Below are 21481 nucleotides of genomic sequence, written 5' to 3' on the forward strand. Positions count from 1 at the left end.
ATGAGGTGTGCATGTCATTTCGTCAATGTGATTGTTCCTCGAGTGGCTTCATCCACAAATCTGTGAAAATGTGAATCCTCCTCAAGAGAAGATGACAAGACTAACAAAGAGATGAATCTCTACCAAACAAGGGTATTTCCCCTTATCCAAACAAAGTAATGTCTTCTTTATTTGTTTGAGATGTTCTCACATTCCTCTGCATAAAGAACACATCACCAAAATGTGTGGGAAATGCACTCAAGGGCCTTTCGGTAAACTGTCTATCAAGGCGAGAAGACCTTTACATACTACTAAGAAAAACGGGGTGTGGCCAAATGGGTGGAGTTTGCAGATGATTTGGAGTATATGCATACTCAGAGTAATTACAAGGGAGATTCATGGACTCTCCTCTCACCAGGAGATGAAGAAAATTATCACAGTCACCAAAGATCAGATTGTGGTCCAAACCATCAATGATGGAGCAATTTTCTTTAATTGGTTTCATAGAATATGACATGTTACATATAAGAGTCAATAAGATAGAAACGGTGTCACAGTAACAAAGAACAGAACTGCACTTAAATCACATAGCTTTTGAATAATATGTATGACTGTAACTTGCTACACAGTTCATCACTGGCATATTCGCATCTTCTAAATATATAATGCAGTACAAAACATGACCATGTTGTAAAATGGTAAGCGATAATATGAGAGCAGGATTGCCATTTGTATGGGCAGGAAGTGGGTAACCAGTGTCTGGGTCGCCATGTTTACATATGATGGAGTATGTAATCTTTAAGGGAATTTAGATGTTCATACCGTAACGTCATAGGCGTCTAAACTGGGAAAGTGGTTTCTGCTTTCGACACATCTGTAAGTACGTTCTCAGGGGCTGCCAGATGTTTTTTGGTCTGGATGCAGGGGGTTGGAGCGAGGCATATGTGTTACTGGTAGTATCACAGTAACCAGGTCCTGCATCCAGAGTTTGTCTGTGGGGTGGGATGGTGCTCCCCAATGCAAAGATACCTGGCACCTAGCTAGTAATAACGTGATAAGGATTTAAGAAAGTTTTTGAAGGTAAACTACAAAAGAAACACACTTGCACTGCCTTCACCAATGATGAAGAAGGTAGGGATGTTTGTGCTTTACTGACGTGGAGCTTCAACTGGGGCACCTGCCATATTTATATTTGTAAGTGCTTCCTGACGTTTAATTTCTGTGAAATGAGCACAAGGACCAGAATGGAACCTCATTTTCTCTCAGAGGAGTCCACGGTTTTATTATTTTACAAGGGGAGGATGTGTGTGTGGCCCACTGACTGGGCTGATTTCAGCCCTAGGGACCCCATCCTCTGGGACCCAGCCTCAATGGAGGAGGGGGTCTGTGCAGCCCAGTTCCCTGGGCCTATTTTAGCCCTGGAGCCCCATCCCCTGGGGCATAGTCACATCTCCCTGGGTACCCTGGAGCACACCCAGGGCACCAAGTGCACTATGATGGGGACCGAAGGGGAAACCTCAAGGCCTCTGTGGTCCGAGTTAGCTCCACGCCTTCTGCAGGAGTTGGCATTGCTCCCTCACGCAGGGAGCCATTAAATATGGAGCTCATTGCGGGTGAGAGCAATTCTTTCATCTATTCCCCACCAGGTAAACTGATGAAAACTCCGCTCCCACGGGTGGGAGCAGTTTGACAGCTCCTGTTTGCTGGGAGCAAAGGTATGTTTGCTCTTGCTTGGCGGGAGCTGACACAGCCCTTGCTTGGAAAAAGCAAACTACTATTTCCTGAGGGTGGCACCTCAGAAGATAGCAGGAGCTGACCCTGGTTTTGGCAGTGGTTCCCGAAGCCAAGAATGGCCCAGAAGGTGGGCCACGTGGCCCCCCTTCTTGTAAAAAGTAAAGAAAGGCCCAGGGAGGTGGTGGTCCGCAGGGCCGTACATGGCCTGTGGAGGGGGGTGCATGCCCCCCTTGCTTTATGATAGACATGACCCCGGGAAGTGGTGATCCCCAGGGCCCTTTCAGGCAATGCAGGGGGGTATGTGCAGCCCCCTCCTGTTTTCAATAAAACCCCACATGGCCCTCCTCCACTTTGTTTGAAGACTTGGCTATCCCCGGGGAGGTGACAGTCCCTGGGGCCAAGATTGGCCATGGGGAGGGGGGTAGTGTGCTCCACCTTCCCCAAAATATACTACAAATCACACTCCAGTACCTGTCCCATCCAGGGGCTTTAATAAAAACAATCATATTAGTCCACGCTTGTATTTTTATTTATTTTTTGCAGTGGATTCATCATTGTGATTTCACAGCAACAATTTTTTTAAAGTGCTTTTATGCCATGGCGGGGTCCCTAAGGGACCGCAGGACTAGGGCAGGGGGACAGGGTATTCCTACCATGCCTCCTTTTCTTTTTTTAAAACATTTTTGTTGGGGACCTGGCTGAGGCTGAGTCCCAAAATGGCTGCCAACACTTCCTGGTTGAAATGTTGTACGTCAATCAGATTTCAGCACGGGGACTGTCAGATCCTCAGAGGATCAGCGTCCCTAGATGTGCATCATCTCTACGCCTCGGACTTTTCAACCTAGTTATCTGCATTTCAAAGTTACATTCCCTACCAAATGTGTTCACTTATTCAAATCTGCAAACCCTACATTCGCTCCATCTTACCATTTTAGCCTAAAAACCATAGAACAACATGTACTCACTTCCAATGTGCTACTACATCTAACCTACTTATTTAACTATTCACTACTGTTTGATGCCTATTAGTTTTGCTTCATAATTGTGGTGGCCATACCCTTGCTAAAGACACCAACAGCTGACCCAGCTTCTCTTAACTATGTTCACTGTCTCTAATTTCCATTTCCTCAATATACTGGAACGCCTTATTATCAACCATCTAACTCTCTACCTTACTGCTCACCCCTTCCAATCTGATTTCATGCCCTCTACACCACCAAAACCACCTTCACACATGTAGCTAACTTCATCATCTCTGCAATCACAACCAACCCTTATCCATCCTCACATCATACTTCTGGTTCTTTCAACTGCTTTCAACACTGTCGCCCTACACTCCACCCTTTCGAGCAATTGCATTTTTGACTATGAACTCAACTGGATCCCAACCCACCCATATCTTTAACAGTCGGTGTCCCTCAACCCTCTGCAGTGATGCACCTCCTTTTTTGCATTCTACACCAACTTGATAATATCTGTTGCAATTGGGTTCCGCTCATTTTGTATGTCCAGATATTTAGCTTTTTTGAACACCTGATTTTGGACTTTTTACTGTGGGTGAATCTCACTACTTGTACTTTTACCCACGGAAATCACATGTTAAATGGACTGTTTTTATTTGCCACAATCTCCGCCTTTTGATATAAGGCTGCTGCAATGCAGTTAGGGTAAGGGACACTGGGTTGCTTACACATTAACACATGTCCACACATGTGTGCTGGCTGTGCGTGGGAGACTACCATCATATGCAGCCCTAGAAATGCACACTGGTAGCCTGGCACAGAGGGAACTCTGCATGGTTATATATTGACCAGGGGTAAGCCTAATAACATTAGTGGGAACTCATAGGTAAAGTCAGTATGGTTTACTGTTTTGTCTGCAGGGACATTTTATTACATACATATGGGGCAGTTTTCTTCTTTTTGGCCTTCAGATTATGCAAGTCCCAAGATCATACAATCCCCCCCACCCCCCTTGGGTCATCCAGAATTTTCATTTTTCTGTGGCTCAGCTCAGGATCAGAACCCTGGTCATTTGTCACCCTGCTGGGCCACGTTAATTAAATTGCTACCCAGCAGAGGAAACAAAGGCCTCCCCACACAAAAGGAGTAATTAACAGTCCCTTAGCCCCTGAGAAGGAAGGGGTGGGGAAGAAAATCTGCATCTGTTAATCAGCTGTCACACTGTACCAGGGCTGGGACAGCCCAAGCCCGCCGAACAAATGAGGCATCCCAGGCCTCTAGATCCAACACATGAGGGGGCTCCTCTTTGAGGTTTTAGTGGGAAAAGCCCTGGCAGCGATGTTAGCAAGGGGGTAGCGGAAGCACCCAGGGGAGATATAACCAGTGAATTCTGGATGGCTCCATCTTGAACTGTCCCAGCATGGAGGGTTAGGACAGTGGTATAAAGGTGATGTGGCACCCTAGGATTGGTCAGGCCTGCCTGGTTTCTAGTATCTTCCACCCCCATTTAAAACTCTTGCACAAGGGTGAGAGAGTTACTCTTTTGGGATTTGGACACTGGTACTGTGACAGGGGAAGCAGCCATTGACAAATGGAAGGTCAAGCCCCCTGATGTTCTAATAGACTAAGGCCTCTGCCTCCAGTTGACCCTGAAACCAGTGGGTCTCTCCAGGACCAGTGAAGCTAGTTCCCTTACATCCCCTAAGGACCAGTTGGGGGAAGATCTGTACATCTGCCCCCAACTAAGAGGAGAGGAGCATCAGAGACCGAGGAAAGGAGGAAAGCCAACTAAGGAAGACAGTAAAACCAGCTTCCTGGAGAATGCCCCACCTATAAGGTGAGGATGTTCGCTAAAACTGCTCCTGGTGGCTAGAGCTCACCACCAGGAGAAAATAGAGCCAAAGTTAATCCAAGTTATGGCCTTTTGAAGCTCTGTGACCTTTGACCCCTGCTGAAAATCGAGCTTGTGTGACTCTGCCGCATCTTCCTTCAATTACCCTTGGAGTGGGGCAGGACCTGTGAGTTGGCGCAGGAATCATTTATCTATGTGGCCCAGGCAGAAGGCATGCATGGGGCCTCCTTCCCGAATCTCCTTTGCCCCAAAGGCCCCCATCTCGCCCAGGCCTAACGCATCGCAAAACAGGCATGGTGAGTGTCATGCCACTCACCTGGCTCTTGTCCAAAGAGACAATGCTGGACCTCCTATCTCTCATCGGGTGGCGTCTCATCAGGGAATTGTAAGTGGAAATCAACCTCCACCCCCGAAGGGAAGGGGGGTTGGGACAGAATAACAAACAGAGAGACTTGTGTGCCTTTGAGATCAGCCACCATCTTCTTGGAGTCGTATGTTCGTCTTTTCTCAGTCCTGGAGAGCATTGTTGTGATATGTGCGTAATGTAGTGCGTGGGGAGCTGTGCTGCAAATATAAGTAGAGAGGTTATTCAACAAATGAGTAGTTGTGCAATATTCCTTTCCGTCTTTGTTGTGTACTTAAAGTTACTTACATGATAAGGAATATATTTCTGCTTGGACCAATAATCAACTGTTACATTTGGAGTTGCTGCACTGCAGGCAGAAGCTAAATTGTGTTTTCACATCATGCACTAAGGTATACCTTGTTTATTCAACACTAGGCAGAACGTGTACAAGAGTGCGCTTTTGGATTCACAGAGTACAACATATTAAAAAATGGCACGTAAAAATGTCACTGGATGCTAATACCAAGGCCTCAGTATGCATATTAAATAATACCCACAATGTCTCCATGTTCAAGAGTTGTCCTATTTTCTGATTTTCAACATCATAAAAAGAAGTCTTTGGTTGATAAGCGTCCCGTTAATGCGCTAACCTTAAGGATGGTGTTTAATCATGTTTTTTCCTTTTATCTTGTAGGTGCGGCGTTGCAGAGATGGTGTTTGCTGCATCGCTGGATTTACAGGGGAGAAGATGTCCGCAGTTTGGGAAAATTCGCAGGAGATGTTGAAATATCCACAACGGAAGAGAATCACCGGAGAGCCACAATGCGGCCTAGTCATGGAGACGCTCAGGTGAACGGAATTACTGAAAAGTATCTGTCCTCTTCAACCGTGGGTAAGCAAAGCACTACCTCGTGGTCTGGTGTGATATAAATACCATTCCCAAATACGAGATGGTGAGGAAATTTGAATGTGAGCTCCTATCATGTGCCTATGAGTCAGCCCAAATATCACCATAGTCATGATGAGTCAGCTCAAATATCACCATAGTCATGATGAGTCAGCTTAAATATCACTGTAGTCATGATGAGTCGGCCTGAAGGCCCAAGGGGATGCTACTGTTTGCGCTTTGGAGTTTCATGACTCAGTGGCCTAGAGCCCTGGGGAATAATTACCACGACAAGAATGTTGTCAAACCTACGGGGCAAGGAGTACCATGAACAGCCAGGGAGACATTAAGATGTATCTTTGATCCTGAAAGCCCACCACACATAAGGTATAGGAGGAATAGGAGTCAGAACACAAGGAGGTCAGGGTTATGACAGTAAGGGCTGAGTGCAGATTAGTGGCCCCAACTAAAGGAGTGAAGAGGCCTCTACCATTTGCCTATTTTTCTTTCCAGTGGTGGCCTTACATTGGTCAGGATCACCACCAATAATGATTTTGGGGGGGGCTACAGGAGGCACAGAAGCCCCACCCAGTAACCTTGTAAAAGCTACCCTATATTTGTGTGGTCAAGGCATTTATGACTCCCTAGGATTTTCATTATTATTTCAAGCACTTCCTAAGGCTGGAGATTTTATTCTTCAGCTTGGAGTGCAGCACACTCTAGGGGCTGGGTAATGTGTATAAAAAAGGCACAGAGACATGTAATGTTCTTTTCAAATGTTTTATTGATTAAATATTAATGGCAGTGATATTTGGTCAATGGTGAAATATTTTGTTAACATCAATAATAGGATTTACACATGGTTATTGACTACACTGAAATTGTGGTGGTTTTAACATATGGTGTATTTGTCTATTTATAAGGTGAACATTTAACAACATCTATAGGCTTACCTTATATGTTGTTGTGATGACCCTTTAACTCTGTTACTTCCAGGCCTTTTCTCCCTTGTGCCATGCCCTTTTTTGGCTATTTGGGGTAGTTCATGCTTAGGCCCCCATAACATTTTGTCCACATAAGGTATTCACACCAAATTTGTGCCTTTTCTTCCAAAATCTGAGGATTCTAAAGGTACCCAGGGTTTGTGGATTCTTCAGGAAGGGACCGAGAAATTAGGCAGAATACAGCTAAATTTTGGTTTTCTTTATGAAAAATAGGAAAAAAGTGCTGAAGAAGAAAACGTCTGTTTTTTCCCCTGCAAATGAAAGCAATAAATGGTTTGTGGTGCTAAAATCACTATCTTCCCAGCTTTCAGGAACAGGCAGACTTTTGCCAGAAAAGCAAAATGTTCTACAGTTTTGGCATTTTACTGGGACATATCACATTTTTCCTATTTTTGGTGTTTTCAACCTCCTTCCAGTTAGTGGTAGAAATGGGTGTGAAACCAATAATGGATCCCAGAAAGCTATACATTTCTGAAAAGGAGACTACATTTTAAATTCAGCAAGGGGTCTTTTGTGTAGATCCTTCAAGTTTTTTCTATAGAAAGTAACAGTTGAAATAAAATAATATTGAGATATAGTTGAAAAAAACAGCCAGTTGTGCCTACATTTTCAACTGTAACTTCTTCTAACTATGGTAGATTTTTAAAAGCAATATACCATTTTGTCCGCAGGACTTTTCTGGTTGTGGGGATATATGAGGCTTGTAGGTTCACCAAGAACCCCAGGTAGCCAGAGGCAATAACTGAGTTGCTCTTTGCAATGGTTTTTCATTGTGTACCGGGTATACCTCAATTAATTTGGTAACACATAATGAGTGAAAAATACGTATCAAGGAAACCTATGTATTTCTGAAATGGGAACAAGATAAGTAGGTTAGAAGCAGTGGTTATTTGTGCATACCTGAATTTGATGGGTATCCATATTAGCCTGTGAATTAGAGGGAATTGTTCAAGCGTATTTCTTTTTTACACAATGTTTTACATATGGAAGACAGAAATGCATAGAAAGACAAAGGGTAATAATACTTGTTCTACTAGTATGTGTTCCCCTAAGTCTCCCAATGAAAATGGTGTCTCCTGCTAAAAATGGTACCTCAGTTGTGTGGGTATGCCTTGTACCCACGACAAGACTAGGCCCAAAACGCAGCGTGAACACATCACTTTTTTCCAGTGAAAATGGACCCTTTTTTTACAATGTGCTTAGATGTGGATTTTGGGCCCTAGCTCATCTGGCCCCTAGGGAAACATAGCCAACTTGTGCATTTTTGAAAACTAGATACCCTCGGAATCCAGGATAGGATGACTTGTGCAGCTCTCACCAGGTTCTGATACCCTGAATCACCTGCAAACCTCAAACTTTGTAAAAAAAAACTGATTTTACTCACATTTCTGTGTTTGATAGCTGTGGAATCTGTGGGGAGCCACAAACTTCCACCCAACCAGCATTCCCCAAGTCAGCCCAAAACGCAACGTGCCGGGGGTGGGGGCAGAAAAACTGCCCCTTTAGTTTGAGTGAGTGTGGGGGCATTAGCATGCCCATTTTGGGCAGCCCAACTCCACATATTTGAATAAAAAGAATTGTTGGTGCCTAGTGTGACGGAGGGGCAGATTAGGGGCTATTGCCCTGAAAATGCCAAAATAGTTGGGGGGACCAAAGGCCCTTGCCCAAGGGGCCGCAAAGTGAAATGAGCTTCATTTCACAATCACTTTCAGTGTAATGACGTCGGCGCACCATGAGCGTCGATCGTCATTACACTGAAAAAAATATGCCTTGGGCAGCTGGGGGAGCTCTTCCTCAGATCCTGAGGCTGAATAAGTTAAAGAGAAATCCCTCTGCTGTTCACAGCAGACAGATTTCTAAACGGTGTGCCTTGGATGTAACGGTTACATCCTTGGCACCGGAGTGCTGCAGCCTTGGATGTAACTGTTATTTCCAATGCACCCAAAGTGTTAACAAAGCCAATAGACTTGGTTTATTTAAAGGGATACCCACCTTATTGTGATGTCCTATCTGGTATAGGTGGGAAGGTAATGCAAATTTGGGGGTCATGACCCTTTACGGGTCAAATGTGAATACAAAATGTCATCTAAGGTATTTCTATCTGCCTTATGTATATATTTGTAAATTAATGTGTAGTATATTGTGATGTGTGTGTGTAATAAATGTACTTTACCTTTTTCAAAGAAAAAGCAATGGCTGAACAATCATTTCTTCAGTGTTAAATATTGTGTGTTAGTGATTGGTAATTACTAGCCCACACCACCTTCCCTTAGTAGGCCTTGGACTGCTCTGTTTCACTAGCCTTGGAGATTCAAATGCTACAATGAGTGTTGGTTCCCAGTGAGGGGAAATTGTGGACTTATTACTTGTGCAGGCCTCCCAACATGCACAACTAATAACCCAATTTCTGATATTGGTGGCTGCATTGGTACCCAGGGCCTGTAAATTAAATGCTACTAATGGGTCTGAAAAAATTATTGTGCAACCCACTTAAGAAGCCCTTGTAAAACATGTCTCAGGCCTGCCATTGCAGTCTGTGTACTTTTCTAAACTGCCATTTTGTCCTAGTAAAATATACTTTTTGCTAGGCCTAAACCTTCCCTTTTAATAAATATAAGTCACCCCATGGGTAGGCCCTAAACAGCCCTTAGGGCAGTGTGCATTGTATTTTAAAGGTTGGACATGTACTTTTAAGTTGTACTCTTAAATGTTAAAGTCACATTTTAAGTTACAATTCTGAAAATGCCACTTTTACGAAGTTCAAAAAACTATGACCATAGTGGTTGGCTTTTTCTCCAAACATTTTAGGGAAGGACCAGTTAATAAATAAACTCGACCTTTGTCTTCAAATCATAATTAATTGAATGCAGTAATTGCCTATATAACAAGTCATGAAAAAGAAAAACGCCCTTCTTTAACACAAATCTAATAGATCACATGTTCCACAATACCAATGACAGTAAATCCATAGATACATTGGTGATAATGGTGTAACCCCAACAATGCTTAAACGTGAGAGTGATCATACAAAAATTAGGAACAAATTTACAAAATATTTGGTGCATGAAAAAGCACATAAATTGTTCAAACCAGTCCAGTTCTTTTAATCCGGAGAGTTATATCATGGCAACTCTACGGTAGCCTAGCCCTATCGGGACTGCCAATAGGGTTCCTAACCATCAAATATCGATGGATAAATTATGATTCATCCTAATTCAACTGTCCATAAATATGCAAAGTAAACAGAATTGTTGATAATTTTGGAAGACAAAGGTTGAGTTTATTATTAATTGGTCCTTCACTAGTGGTTGTTGTCAAGGGCCCAACCCCACAGTATCTCACTTCTAGGAAGTTGCTATTTTCTTGTCCTAATCATTTGATGCCTGCAGCATGTTTCCTGGGTCACATGATATGGTATAGTTGACAGTTGGCCTTTGGGTATTCCTCCCCAACAGTGATATAAAGGGTGACTATTTGTTGGCAGAGTGAGCAATACTGCCAGGATGAGAGGGGTGGAGCTGTGCACAGCCCTGCTTACATTTCAAAGGAGCTGCCTCAGCACATTCAGTATGGATTTCACACTAGCTTTTTGTCGCCCAAGAGTTCCTGAGACCAGAGCAGGGAGGTAGAAAATTCCAGAACCATCTGTGAGGGGAAAACTCCAGAGGTTTCCTCCACTTTACAGCTGGCACCACGCGTAGAATTAGGACCCTCAGAACCACTCTTCTGTATACTCCTAGACCTGTGGATACTTCAGAAGATTGATTTCTCTACTTCCAGAGGAATGCTCTGCTGCTTGAGACCTGGCCTGGTCGCTGAGATGGAAAACAGGAAATGCTCCCTACATCCCAGGCAGTGACTCCAGGCACCAGGTGGATGACCTACTGTTCTCAGCTACAGGGGCACTACAAGCTCCAAAGGCCTCCTTGTAAATACCCAGCTGACCAGCTGCACTGGACTTCAACTTGGCCCTCCTGAGCTGTGCTGGACTCTGCTGGAGAGAGTTGTTCAGAGACCCAGGAGGTGCCTTCCCAGATCTCTGATCCTTGGCTTGCATCAGATGAGGTCTTCTTGTACAGAATATAAGAAATTCTGAAGTGTTGGGCTCTTCATGTCTGTGAACAGGTCAGTTCACGCCAAGGACTCACTGCCTGCGATGACTGCCAACATAAAGCTCCAGTGGACCTGACTCTTAAGGCTACAGCGACCACCAATGATGACTGGCAATGCAAGACACTTCACACTACAGAATCGACAGCCTGAGGTGACCGGCAACATGAAGCTCCAGCAACCACCGTCTGTGAAACCTGACAGGATCTTCGAGCTACAGCGATGACCATCTTCGATACTTTACCTGTTCCTCGTGGCCTCTTCCACCACAAACTGGACACTTCACGAGGGACTTTGAGACGATCATTTTTTCAGTGGACTACCCTGGTCCTTGTATCCAGCCTGTGCTCCATCGTAGTCGGCCTCAGCCTATCACTTTCTCTGTGTCTAGCATAACCGTGAGTGGCACTTTGTGCTTTTGGGCTCTATACGTACCTAAACTTTTGAAATTGCATATCTCCGGTTCTACTTATTGGAACTTTGTCATTTTAGTCTCATTGTATTCATTAAAATGCACTCTATGTCTCAAAATTGGTGTGGGAATTTTCTTGTGTGTGTTTTAACTTCATTACTGCTTTTGAGATTCATAAATAGTTTACACATTGCTTCTAAGTTAAGCATGACCTCATTTGTGCCGAGCTATCAGATGGTTAAGCCTGACAGAGATTGTGGTTGTTGCTTGAGAAGGGCTTTCACCCTCTCAATCAAAATCAAATTTTTCACAATATCAGTTCCTCATTTGCATTCTTTTACCACTTGGATGAGAACCAGATTAGTTTCTATTTTCCAACATTTTAAATGGATTTACGCTTCTTCATTGTGTACTCTGCTGAGAAGAGAGGTCCTATGCATTCTCTTCTCTCCCAGAAGTCACTACACTCCTACTTCACTCTAGTGCCCACTGGACACACTCACTTTTGCCTGATCCGCTAAAATCCTAAGCGTACTCTTAAAGTCCTCCATACAGATGGAATCTTTCATTACCTCAGCTTCCACCACAGCTAGTTATAAAATATTAAATATATGCAGAATCTGTCTTTATATCCTTTTCCACACTGCAAAAGTACTGATCAATTCACTTGTTAATAACAAACAGAGCTACTGTAATACTCCATCAGTGGGTCTCCCACAGCACGCCTTTGCCCCCCCTTAACAAAGTTCTAAGATTTGTCACTAGAATCATTTTCAATACCCCAGAAACTCCTCTACTTCTTCATACCGACATCAAGCTGGCTTGCTATCTGCAAATTACAGAGACCTCTAATGAGCCTCAACACTGGCCTTCAAAGCAATATGTGGATCAGACCTAGGGTCAGTGGCTTAATGCAAAAAAGATGAGGCCCGCTGCAGAATGTGATAAGAGTCCCCTGAGTCTTCCATATATCACTGATATACATTGGCCTTGGGCTGAATGGGAGCCCTCATGAAGGATTGGGGACCCCTTGAAGGGTTTGGGCCCCTCCTGCACCATGTGTTATGCTCCTGCTAAGGCTACCTTTCGGAGACTCTTTCCCAAAATATCTCTTCAGGCAACTTAACTTTGGTCAGACAACACCTCCATACAACTAAAAAAATACTCCATATCCCATCTAAATCCCAATCCTTTCACCTAATTTGACAAAATCACTGGACCGCTCTATTGTTAGACATGAGGCAAGCCCTACACCACAGGACTTTAGTCTAAATTAAAAATCTCTTGATAATGGATGGCAGTGATTAAAGTATTTTGCATGTGAGGGCCTCACAATGTTAATACCCTGAACATTGTTTTCTGTTTTGATTGTATGTATTCTGCTGTACAGCATCCAATATGCATGTTTATTCTTGGTGTTTTTACTCTTGAAACAACAGGCTTATTTTACATTTACTGTTATTCTCTTATTGGTGCAAGCGACTCCACAGTGCCCACCGATTGTCCTTTGGACCGGATGTCTACCTGACCTTATGCACATTTCTGTTTGAAAAGGTACTTGCCATTCTAATAAATAAAATAAATAGTTAAATGATGGATTTTGCTGCATTGAGCCTGTGTCAAATGCATGGGGGTTTGATCATTTTTGCTCTGATAATTATAGAATACTGTGGAAGTTGCTTTTCTTTCTGAATATTAAACCCATCATGAATTGAGCCTACGCTAATATAGGTTGTGTTTACACTGTCCTTCATCTCACATCAACATCACAGTCTATTACACGATGACTATTGCTGTCTTCTTGTTCTAATTAAATAATTGTGAGAATCTCAAGATTAACAACGGTCTTCCCAGAGACTTTCCCTCAGTGTACCTAACTAAGGACATTTCAACTGTACCAGGCTATTGTTATACAATGTATCAATTTAAATACTAGAATAAGCTGTGAGAATGGATGCAAACCCAATGTATTACTATTATGAGAGAAACTTCAAATGTTTTCTATAGTAAAATGTTTCCTTCTGCTCATTCCCTATTGGTGCATATCCTGGGAACCATGTACTCAAGTGGTATGTATTAACGTCTTTGTTAGAAGTACAATAAAAGGATCTGCAGATTTCTGTGTAAAGAAGACCCTATTTCCTACCCTCAGAAGGTGAATCTATGCTTGATTTAACATATAACTGAGAGGAGTTCTCTAGACTTATGATCTATATGCTTCGCTGATAAATTTACTTGTGGCATGTTATATAATTTGCCTATTAACCATTTATTTAAAACCTTGAAACCCTTGTCTGTCATTTGTATAAGAATGTTTGTCACCTACTACTGAGTTTAATCAAATAGGAAAGTTATGGCTCCAGTCGGGGAGCACCAAAGTCCGTATTGTGACTACACTGCTCCAGGTCCTCGCAGTTGGTGTGCCCATGAGTTGGACCTTAGTATGAGATTGCGCATTGACAGATCTGGCAGCACAGGTGATGGCTCTGATTGGAGCCGACTCATAACTGACAAGGTTGGCTGTTAGTTAGTCTATTGGCTGTAGAACCGAGCCCTGCACCTTTATGTTCTAGACAGTTTCCCCTGAGATTTAAATTGACCCAGTTCCAACCCGATCCTGGTGCTGAAGAGATGGGATGGCTGGAAAAGAAACAACAATGTGAATATCAATAGGAATTGCATGTAAAATGCAGGGAAATAAGTGTTGAACAGTACATGTTGGGAGTTGTAGTGGCCATACTGCGATGGAATGCAGTGGACGAGCTTTGAGAGTAGCTATTACTTGGCTTTAATTGCTGGACTTGTGGGAACAATCATTATCATGGTTTTGATGATATTCTTGGACTTTTGAAATAGACAAATGTTGAGAGTTATTACACATTTGGTATAGAGTAAAGCAAGGTACCTCAAGTTAGAACACTGAATTGCTGAACTTGCCTGCTAGGTGAAGTGTGCTGTGAGGCGCCACATCAGTTACACCAAGATAGAGGCATAACCATCTTGTCCGAGTCCACTAACTGGGGTCAGTGGCAATTCACTCCTTAGTGCACAGGAAGTGGACATACTGAGTATCGTGGGTTTAGCAGGTTGAGGGCTAACTGTGGAATGTAAGTCGGTAGCATTCTTATAGCCATACAATTTAAAACCACAGTCTAGGCTCACACAGTGTAAAGTCTTAAACCTTTAGGAGCAAATGGCCAGCGAAAAGAAAAGTAAACATTTTGAATTAAAAATCTGCAACAGGGCTCATTCATGGGGAAGAGCGCAGGATGAAGAGAGGCAGAGAAAATGGAAAGAGAGAAAGCCATTGAGACCATTGGAACTTATTCCTTGATAGAGAGTGAGGAAATGGAAAATTATAAATCGCCGCCCCCTGCCCCTCCACTGTTGTCTCCGGTCCGCCACGGCTGAGCCGATTGTGCGGAGAGACACGGCCCGCCCCCGTCCACTTCCCCGCAGCATCTGCCTCCGGCCAGCAATATAATGCAGACGCTGTGCCAGACGCGCAGTGGACGTGCTCGGCGGGCGCACCGCTGGTGTGCCGAAGGCGCGCCAAAGGCAAGCCCATCTGCGCCCGTCCACGCCCGAACAGGGCCAGGGGCCAAGAACCCTGCCTCCCCTACCCAAGGCAGGTGTAGTTACTCTAGGGAACAGCTCCTAGGATTCAGGCCCATTGTACTCCCCACATCTGAACAGTGGTTGGATGCCCTCAAGCTTCTGGGTCCCAAAGCAGGCTGTCTTAAATGCGGATTCAAGACACACACCCTTAAGGAGATACACTCAGGGACTAATAACGTCTGAGCTTCCGTTTGGCGATTTGGGCTGATCAATGCCCGGTCATTACCTAGACATGCCATCGACATTAGGAACCTGTTAGAAGATGATTCCTTCGATGTTTTATTTATTACCAAAACCAGGTTCAAGGATAGCTCTGCTCCTGATATTAATCTTGCACTCCTCCCCGGGATACTACATCCATAGACTAGACCAAGATAAAAAACCAGGGGGTGGAATTGCCATTATTCTAAAAACTATTTTTAGCTGCATCTCTGCTCCACTCGTTCTGCCTGACTGTGAAAGTGTGCAGTTTCACATTAGTCTCTCCCCCTCTTGCACCTATTCCGGCATCCTGGCCTACAGGCCACCTGGCCCTTGTGCTTCGTTCCTAGAGGTTTTACCTGACACCTTAGCGTCCTTGTCCCTAGCAAAAAATTCCATCACCCTGCTTGGCGATTTCAATCTTCATTTTGAATTATCGGACGCTCCCTTGGTTAAGAGACTTCGGATGATCTTGAGGCACTACAACTTACTCAACTGGTCCTTGCTCCTACTCATGAAAAAGTACACACGTTGGATCTTATTTTCTCAAATGATCCCCTCCTCTCGGTGTCAGAGGTTACTCCCATCCCCTGGTCCGATCATTGCCTTATTCGATTTGGGCTATCAAACGCGGTCAGACTGGCAAAAAGCAAGGTCCAGTTCACCACCGTTAGAAACTGGTCCCGGATTGATACCGATCTCTGGTCTAATACCCTGAAGAGATCCCTGCCCATTTTGGGCCTTGGCCCAGAAGAAGACTTTAATAAATGGGAAAATTGGATCAGCCAGCCTTTGGGGACCTGTGCCCCCCTGAAAGAAACACCCTCTCATATACACCAGACCACGAAAGCCCCATGGTTTAATGAACATCTGCTCTCCTTAAAAAAGCTCTATAAGAGTGCAGAAAGGGATTTTAGAGAAGACTTTGACCCAGATAAACAAATTAACTACAAAGCTTCAATTAGACGCTATCATAAAGAACTAAAACTGGATCAGGCTACATTTTATGAGAAAATAATCTGACAGGCACTCAACTCCCGCAAAGAACTATTTAGAGTAGTAAAAAACTGACCACACCGCAAGAAACCAACGGCCCTCCAAAAGCCTCGATAGTAAGGTGCAACCAGATAGCGTCTTTCTTTCGGAAAAAAAGTGGCCGATATGTATGATCTCTTTCAAAACGTTCCTCAGCCGGTTCTAGCTGAGTCCCACATGGTCACTGTCCCAGCTTCCTCTCCTAGTCTTACACATTTCCCCGGCCTAGATGAGGAAGCTACTCTCAAGCTGCTCAAATCTATCAAATCAGGCTCCTCTCTGGACTCTAAACCCCCGCATGCTATCCTCAAGGTGATGGAGGTTGTCCTCCTCCCTAGTGAAAATCCTCAATAAAATACTTAAATCGGGGTCGGTCCCCAGGCCTGGAAACACGCCATAAGAAAACCTATCTTTAAAAAAAAAACGTTTGGACCCGAACATTTTGGGCATTCTTCTTCCCATCTCCCTTCTTCCTCTCCTGGATAATCTCCTGGAAAGAAATGTTAACCAAACTTTGGTCAAATTCCTGGAAGAGAACGCACTTCTCCACCCCACGCAGATGGGCTTCCGCGCCCTCCATAGTACAGAAGCAGCACTTCTGGCTGTCACAGAGGAACTCAAATTCTTACTTTATGGTGGAGGGTCGGTCGCAACTATACTACTTGACCTTAGTGCGGCGTTCGACACCGTCAACCATGCCTTGCTAACAAACAGACTGAAGGAAATTGGTATCCAGGACAGAGCTTAGTAGTGGTTATGCTCTTTTCTAGATGATTGGTCGATCCAAGTTATGGATCAGGATTGCGTCTCTGACAGTCTGTCCTTAAAGTCTGGAGAGCCACAGGGCTCCTCCTTAAGCCCGACCCTATTTAATATTTATGTAAGGCAGCTTGCCAACATTATACAGGAATTTGACTACCTAGGCATCTCGTACGCAGACGACACCCAGCTGATCGTCACTCTGCCCCAGGACCACCATCAGGAAGACTCTCTACTGGGCCCCTGCCTGGAAAAATTGGCCGATGTCAGATAGATTTCTAAAATTGAACGTGACCGAATTCATGATCTTGGTTAACAGGCCCATCCCGGGACCCCTAAATCACTGGCCTCCGTGCATGGGGGAGCCTCCTGTTCCTAAACTGGTGGTAAAAAATGTAGGTATGTGGCTCGATAGCGCACTCTCAATGTGCGAACAGGCAAACAAATTGTCGGGCATCTGTTTTGGACTCCTGAGAATGCTCAGAAAGATGTTATAACTTATCCCGGAGCAACTTAGGAAAACCGTCATGCAGTCTTTGATAGTCTCCCAGTATGCGATCAAGAGGCTCCAGACGGCGCAGAATGCGGCGGCCAGGCTACTGCTCAAACTCCTTAGACAAGCACCTGTTAGAGAATCCTTGAAACTACTCCATTAGCTTCCAATAGCGTCAAGAATAAAATGTAAAGCCCTCTGTATCACTCACAGGGCAATAAATAACAAAGGCCCACCAAAACTTAAATCCCTGATCTCGTGTTCTCGTGTTATGCCCCCTCGAGATCTCTAAGGTCCTCCCATGCACACCTCCTCAGCACCACGAGAATTAAAAAATCCAGATGGGAAGGCAGATCTTTCTCCCACTTGGTCCCAAAACTTTGGAAAGCTCTTCCGCTGGACCTTAGAGGGCAGCAAAATGAACTAATATTCAGGGAAAAGCTGAAGACCTGGCTATTTCCATCAAGCCACTAAGGAGCCACTAAGGAGCCTCTGTCTCTCACTACAGCTCTTATCGTCAGCGCGGGGAAGCCTTTGGGTAGCCATGCACTATAAAAATCAAATGAATAAATAAATAAAATGTGGCAGGGATCAGCATAAGTGCCCTGATGAAATGTACCCTATATCACAAGTGCGGCATTGGAAGTGGGAGTGCCATTACAATCCCGATCGAATTGTGGTGGAGGATCAATGGGGAAGTCTAGCAGGTCAGGGAGACCTTATCCCGTAAATAGACCCCCTATGGATGCTCCAAAACTCCATAAGTCTGGGTTATTCCAAAATTCCTTCAACTCAACGCAGATGCAGAGAGGTATCCCCTATAACGCAACCATATCACAGAATGCCTCAAAATCTGATAATGTCTCAAGAAGGCCCAGTCCCCATGATGATGGAGACCTCCATAAATTTAAATCAAGACCAATTATGGTGCCTGAGGGGGGAAGGAGGAATGCGTACTTGGTGCAGTCCTGGAAGTGGATCAAAGAAGACCATATGTGGACGGAGAGATTAACAGGCATCCCAAATATTTCCTAATAGACAAAGGGGCCACTTGTTCAATGGTTAGAACAATTGATGTCCCGAAATTACCCCGCTTGGGAAAAGAAGTCCAAGTTGTAAGAATTACAAATCAGCAGTGTACCAACCAAATCACTGCTCCAGTACTGGTAATAATGGGAGACATCAGAAAGCAACATCAGTTTGTGATTTGTGATTCTAGCCTTGTAAACTTGCTAGGATAAGATCTTCTCTGCAAACTCAACTGCATCACTTATGATGGGAGAATGGGGTCAGAATTGAAACACAGGCAACTGATGCCAAGTTCAAGTTGAAGTCCCCGGAACCTGTTTTCAGTTTATATCAGATAATTTTAATGGAGGGCTTGCCAGTGGATGTGAGAGAGACAGTTAGGGAAGATGTTTGGCATTTTATAGCAAGAGAGTTTGGGTTGATTAAAGGTACCAAGCCCCTAAAGATCACCCTCCAAGCCAATGCTGTCTTTCCACAGATTTACTCATATAAAATGACCCCCAGAAGCTAACGCAGGGATCACCCCTGTTATTGACAGCATGATAGACCAAGCCATCTTGAAGGAAGTTATTGCGAGCGCATGTAAATCCCCAATCATGGTGTTACAGAAGGCAAATAAAAAGTGGAGAGTCATGCAGGACCTCCAAAAGATTTTCCAAATTGCTGTTCCATGCTATTCTGTGGTACCAAGCTGTGCCCTGCCATGATTTTTTTCCACATTGCCCCAGAGGCTGAATGGTGCATGGTCATTGACCTTTGCTGAGCCTTCTTCTTAGTCCTGATACACAAAGAGAGACAGTTTAGAACAGCGGGGCCGGCATCGGCCACGCCAAAAGGTATGGTGGTCGAGCCAGCCCCCTCTGCGATGGTGGGGGGAAGGGGGGCGGGCCTTTCGCGCACACTGTGACGCTGCGGCCACCCCCCCCCCTCCCTCATTGGTCTCGGGCGTGGGCGTGACCCGGAAGCGGTTCGAATCGCTTCCGGGTCGCGCTAAAAGGGAACAACATCGCAGGGCTATAAAGGGCTGGGAGCCCAGTAAACCTCTTCTTGGTTCCTGGCTCCCCAGCTTGCCCCCCCACGCCTCGCTGGGAGGCGGTAATATTTGTTTTTGTTTCCCCAGATCGCCGGATTGTGGAAGGAGCGCCCGACCTTCGATGTCGCGTGTTGCTGGGAGATCGTTGGGGGCAAGGAAGCATCGCGGAGGTTGAGGCAGAAGCATCCGGGTGATCGTCGAGTGCCGAGACTGAGGCGGGAGCGTTCAGGAGATCGGGATCAGAGCATCGAGGCGGGAGCGTCCAGGAGAGCATCGTTGTGCAGCGGCGAGGCGGGAGCGTCCCGTGTGAGGTACGCGGTGGGGGTTGTGTAAGGCGCTCACCCCTCCGGTGTTAGAACGCTGTAACCTTGTGTAACAAGGTTCCTTTGATGCGCTCCGCATCGCACGTGCTGCCATACAGGACGGTCTGTCTAGTTTAAATGCGGTGTCGGGCATTGTGGGGATAATCGTGATGCACCTGTGTGGCGTACGCGCGCAATTTTGCTTGGTCCGCTGCTCAGGGGTTTAGAAAATTCTCTTTAATTTTAACCATTGAAATAGCGCCAGAGCGGGCAGATTGAAACGGAATTATTGGATACGCACAGGGTTGATCAGCACATGCATCAGCAGGGTTAGAGTCCCCTCATTTTGATAAGGAGTAGACGCACACTTTCTTGGTGGGCCACAACAATCGATAACAATTGTTTTATGCTGTGGTTTGTGTTTTAAAAGTTCTGGGCGATTTCATGCCTTATCGATGCAGGGTATTAGCATAAGTGGTTTGGGTGGCTGTGGCTGGGGTGCAGATTGGACAGTTGCTCTTGATGATCTGGGAGGACTAACCTGCGTACAGTAAGCACAATTAGGCTGCGTGTGGGTGTTTTGTGGTTTTATTGTGGTGGTTTTTGCGCACAATCGCAGGGAAGGCTAAGAGAGGGGAACAGGGCTCTCGTATGGAGAGGCTAATGGTAGAGATGATGCAAAAGGTGACAGAGATGGGTCAGGATCTGGCTAACCTCAGGGAGAAGGTGGAAGGACAGGAGGGTGGGAGGCCTAGCCGCCCGCATGTGCCCCCCCAGGCTGCTTTTCCAGCAATCCCCAAGAGGGTGAGAACCAAGAAGCGCGCGACAACGGGAATATCGCCACCCGCCCCCCAGACCCCGGGGGGCAATGATCAGGTGCCACATACCCCTGCTCCAGGCCCGTTGGTACCAGTTCCAGCATTATCACCACCAGTACCTTTACCCCCAGTGGAGCGACTAGCCCCACCGCTGCTGCCAGGGTCGTCAGCGGTTCCAGTGGGCCCAGTGCCACAACCTGCCCCCCTAGGGGTGCCAGTTCCTCCTACCCCGGGTCCCGTCCCAGTACCAACACCTTCGGGGGGGGCGATACCGGTGGGAGGGGAGGTCCCTCAGGATGTTGTGTCACACCTGGCGGCAATTCTGCCTTGGTTGGGGAAGGCAGGTATTTTAGCGCCTACGGTGGGAATGAAAGATTTGGGTACCGATGCGCTAGCAGAAGCAACGCGAATTGTGTGTGAGTTTAACGCAGGGCGCAAGGAGCAGAACATTGCTGGTCCTGTCGCTTCGTTACCTATCAGTGCAGGGGTGTGTACCGCCACTTTGGAGAACAAAGGGGCGTCAGTCACCAGTATATCAACTGTGAGTCCACCGGAGGCGCCGGGGTCCACTGTAACAGGTAAACTGCCTACATTGCCAATGTTGGGTGTGGGCGAGATCAGCTCCGAGCGCGAGTTCTTGGGCAGGCATGTGTCGCAGGAGTTAAAAAACAGAATTTGGGCCGGAGAATATATTAACATGTTTTCGCTACTGATCTGCGAGAGGGAAAGGGAGGAGTCAAGGAAGAACAAGGATTACATGCTTCCAAGGGAATAGGCAAGTGAAATGCAGAAATTCAGGGTGGAAGAGAACTTACTTAATTGGATTAGAGCCTTTTCCATATTCATGGCAGTCACAGCTGAGCGTTTTCCAAACTTGCAGGCACAGATGGCTTGTTACCAGAACAGAA

Source organism: Triturus cristatus, chromosome 8, assembly GCF_964204655.1.
Source record: "Triturus cristatus chromosome 8, aTriCri1.1, whole genome shotgun sequence".
Lineage (NCBI taxonomy): Eukaryota > Metazoa > Chordata > Amphibia > Caudata > Salamandridae > Triturus > Triturus cristatus.